The 4,666-nt window shown below is 50.7% G+C and overlaps 1 non-coding gene across 1 annotated transcript; it reads right to left on the bottom strand.

Moving 5' to 3' along the window:
* Positions 1–3,636: 3,636 nt before the first annotated feature.
* Positions 3,637–3,828, bottom strand: LOC148647430 (U2 spliceosomal RNA). The gene has a single exon (XR_015926999.1). It is a non-coding gene; the product is annotated as a U2 spliceosomal RNA (small nuclear RNA).
* Between the last annotated feature and the right edge of the window lie 838 nt (positions 3,829–4,666).

Below are 4,666 nucleotides of genomic sequence, written 5' to 3'. Positions count from 1 at the left end.
TACAATATTCCATAGAGAGCCTCGCAATGGTCTTTTTACACAGCTCCCACCACTCGGTTTTAGACGCAAAGTCAGAATATTTGCTTTTGATACTATCAATAAAATCTGAAATTAAAACACGATACCCGACTTCTTCTAAAATGGAAATATTAAGCTTCCAATAACTGGCTTGGTAAGTTGGACCTTCTACATCAAGCGTTACCGAGAGAGTCATATGATCCGAAAACCAAACTGGGAATACTTGTTCTTTCTTGATCTTACATTTCAGTGTAATAAAAACATAGTCCAGCCGTCGACGATGACCCCTACTGTTTTGCCAAGTAAAGTTTTTACTCGTCCGGCTACACTCCTGAAAACAATCGACCAGATTAAACCGTTGTAGAAGATTTCTCAGGCCACATGCTCCTCCCCCATGCGCATCTGCTATGTCTATATTAAAATCTCCACCCACCACAATCTCTCTGTTGGTAAAAAACCAAGGCTCAAGATCTTTTAAGAAAGCGGCCTGCAAGGCCCTTTCTGCAGGGGCATAAACCCCAATTATTCTTACCCTAACCCTCCACCAGCACCCGTCAACCACTAAGAGGCGGCCAGGTACCGCAGAGACCACTTCAGTCGCCTGAAACCCCGGATCTCCACATAATATCCCTAATCCCGACGAATGCACTCCTCCAATACTCCACCAAGAGGGGCCTTTCTTCCATTCTCGCGAGAATCTTACCACATCCTCCGGGTCTTTCAAATGCGCCTCCTGAATAAAACAAAAACTTGGCTTTAAATCAGCCAAATAAGTAAACACCGCCACTCTCTTTACACCATCTTTTAAACCCTGTACATTGCTTGAAATGATCTTGTGAATTCCCATTTTAACATTATTCAAAGTCAACTATCTATTCCATAAAGATCGCTAAACCTCGGACTCCCCTCAGTACTCTCTCCACTCTGATCTCCAAAAGAGATGGGAGTCATTGGTGAGACCGGAAGAAGGCTATAGCCTTGCTCTACCGCAGTAACACCACTAAGTGGCAACGTCCCCCCCTCGTCTGTGTCACTAGACCCTCCCGGCTCCGGTGGACCACTCGGTTGGGGTGGTTCACCATCCTGGCCCACAAAAGAGTCACCTAAAAAGGTCTCTTCAAAGTTTTGTACAGAGTTAGTCCCAAGACCTTCCTCAGTCTCAAAAACCACATCCTCAGCCGTACTCTTCACTGCTTCCTCACCGTCTTCCTCCCTTTCCACGAAATCTTCCTGCCTTTTTTCCGGAGCTTGAACCTCTTCTCCTCCAGCCTCCTCTTCAACCCTGACACCCTCCTCGCCCATACTCACGGAGCTATCCGCCTCACTGCCAGATACTTGCGATTCATCTTCCTCTCCTGAAGATGTCAGGGCCTCTCTCTGTCTCTTTTCCTCCATCAGTGGAGTATCTTCTTCCATCACCTCCCTCCCTCTTTTCTTATCCTTTTTCTTTCTGTTGATATTTATCCATTCTGGATCTTGTGCAGTCCCTTCCTCCAGCGCCTCCTCTCCTGCAACGATAGACAAACCCTCCTCCACAGGTTCCTGAAGTGTTCTTCCCTCTTTCTCCGCAGAGATTCCTGGCTCCTCTCCTCCCTGCATCACCGATGTCCCTTCCCCTGGATCTGCTACAATACGGCGCCGCCCTTCCTCCCGGTGAGTATCCTCTGCCCTCCCATCCTTACACCCTGCTCCTGGATGTTCCATTCTTCTCTCTGGCCCTTCGGAGACAACTGATGCAAAACTAGTCTGTTTCCTAGGGCACATTCTATATGTGTGCCCCTGCTCTCCGCACAGGTTACAAACCAGCGGGTTTACACAGTCCATCGCTATGTGCCCCACCCTGCCGCACCTCCTGCAAACCTTGCTCCTACAATCAATGGCAAAATGGTCTTTTTCCCCACATTTCCGACAGGTCTTGGGCTGACCCGTATAGCTCAAATACCCTTTGTTCGACCCGATAAAAAAATTGGCTGGAGGGATTATCACACCACCTTCTGCTGTATCACAGGATCGAAACCTCGTCATATATCTCCATTTACTAGTCCAAACATTCTCCTCATCAATAACCTTTCTTCCTTCCCCCTGGATATCCACAAACCGTCTCAAAAACGTTTTCACGTCAGCCTCAGGCACATTAGGGTTAAAAATATGTACCGTCAAGATCTTTAATTCACGAGCAAAGAGGGGCTCCACATAAAAATGATTAAGAGGCTCCCGCTCCTTCATCAGTTGGGCTTTACACCACACCCTTGTACATTCCACATCCGTTGTAAATGTAAGGTCGAAAATACATTTACCTTGAAAATCCTGCAAGGCCAAGATGTCCATCTTCTCAATTCCCAGCACCTTGTAACAAACTTCTTTCAAAAATCTTCCTCTCACCATCCATTCAGCCTGCTCCTCATGGTTCTTCAAAACAAAGCGCACCGTGCCCCTCATCTGCCCCTCACGGGACAGCGAGCGCCCGGCCGCCATTATCGAAGGCCACTCACCCTTCGCCGCCGTCATCTGGGAGCCCCACCTTCACCCCCTGGGCTCAACCCAGGGCGATTCCAGTGGTGGCTCTGTTCTTCCTTCCGCCTCCGCTCCCTCAGATGTCTGCACGTCCTCTCCACCGGTGATGCCTTCTTCGATGTTCAGATGCTTTCCCTCCGACTCTCCTTCCCCGCCCTTCACGACCTCTGACAAGCCCTCCAGCCGCGGACAGGCCACGCACCTTTGGATCTTGGCCAAAAGGCCGAGAAGCGATGCCCACAAAGGCGCGGACCGACGCGCGGGCGTTCCGCTGGCGCACAGTGGCGCAGGCCGACTCCTCTGGAGCCCGGGACCCGCGCAGCCGCCGGCCTCCCTGCAGCCAGAGGCCTGCCGCGGGACTCTGCTCCCCCTCTCTCTTGCCTGCCCGCCTGCCTTCCTGCCAGTCCCGGGCGGGGGCCCTGCTCTTTGATCTTCTGTCAACGGCCCGACAACGACCGCAGCCGCAGGGGGCGCCAGCCGCCCGGCCTCCTTAGCTTAGGCCCCTCCCACCGGCAGCAGCTGCGCCCAACCGGCTGCAAGCGAAAGCCGAGCGCCAGCACCTGCGGGCAGAGGCAAGGGGCAGCTCTCTCTCGGGAGGGAGGGACGGGGACGCGCGCGCGCGCGCACACACGCCTGCCTGCCTGCCTGCCGAAAAAAAAGAAAGAAAAGGTGGATATACTAAGTTTTTGGGAGGGAAAACGCCCAGCTGTCGAAAGGGGCCCGCCTGCAGGGACGGGGACGGACACACACACAAGCAAGCAAGCAAGCAAGCAAGCAAGCAAGCCACGCCTGCCTCCCTGGGAAAAGGCTGAAAAACCTAAGTTTTTTGGAGGGAAAACGCACGGGAGCCGAAAAGGGGGCCGGCCTGCTTGCCCAGAGAGTCGAGACGCGGGAAAGCGCACAGAGGGAGCACGGGAACCGAGAGGGCGAGAGAGAGACAGAACACAGAGACACACAGATGGACGAGGGACGAGGGACGAGACCCGAGAAGAAGGAGCTCCAGTCCACTCCGCTTGCTTGCTCGCTCGCTCGCTCGCTCGCTCGCTCGCTAGCTAGCTAGCTAGCTAGCTACCTACCTACGTCTGTCTTTTCACCGCTGAGAGAAGGTGGTGCACCGCTCCCGGAGGCGCTGCAATACCGGGCCGATGCGTGGAGAGGACGGAGCAAGCTCCTGATCCAGCTCCCTGTTCCAAAAATCCGTTTAATATGTGGTCCCCCGATGGGGGACGTATCAGATATTAAACTGATAAGAACAGATTTTTTTTTTTTTTTTTTTTTTTATTATCAAAAAGTAACAACAAACAAGTTCACAGAAACCTCATTAATCACCAAAATCAAACATATAGACACACAAATAACTCAAACAAAACACTGCATAAACCAATCAAAACATGGGATTACAATAAACAAGACCATCAATAGTTAGACATTGGCCAATACTTTCCACTTTTCTTTAACAGCGTGAAAACTCAACTTCCTTTTATCATTGGCCACCATACATCTGACATCCCACAATACCTTTTTCCACACCCCTCCCACATCACATGTCACTCCCTTCTTCACCAACAAATTTCTTGCAGCCCACAGTTCTATTTTCACAAAGCTAATTAAAAACCATAACAAAAAACACATTTCTTTCGTTCTCCCCCCCCTCCTTATACCAAACATTATTGTTGCAAGGTTTATCGTAAAGGTGCTATCTATAGCTTCCAAAACAATTTTACTCTTTTCCCACACTTTTTGCGCAAAATTACAGAACCAAAATACATGTTCGATGCTTTCCTCGCCACAACATCCCGTTCGAGGGCACCCGACTTGTTTAGTCAACTTATGTTTATATAATACGGATCTTACTGGAAGTCTCTTCCATACCGTTAACCAATTGAGGTCTAGACAGTCCAAACGCAAACCCTTGGGCTGCACTCTTCCCCAGATCTCATTTGCAACGCCCCCCACAACCCTGGCTTCTTCTCTTTCTGTTATAGCGCAATACAGTGCCCTGTGATCCAGCATCTCCAACTCGTCCACCGACTCCAGATGTTTCCTTGTCCAGGACACTGCATGCCTGTAATGCCAGGGCAGATCTTCACCGTGAGGGACGTCGTTCTTCCAGTTGGTGAGTCTGCGCATGCTG

This window comes from Lepisosteus platostomus, chromosome 15, assembly GCF_059453375.1.
Source record: "Lepisosteus platostomus isolate fLepPlt1 chromosome 15, fLepPlt1.hap1, whole genome shotgun sequence".
In the NCBI taxonomy this organism is placed as follows: Eukaryota; Metazoa; Chordata; class Actinopteri; order Semionotiformes; family Lepisosteidae; genus Lepisosteus; species Lepisosteus platostomus.
Note: the sequence above shows the minus strand (reverse complement) of the source record. Positions and strands in the feature narration are given on the sequence as shown.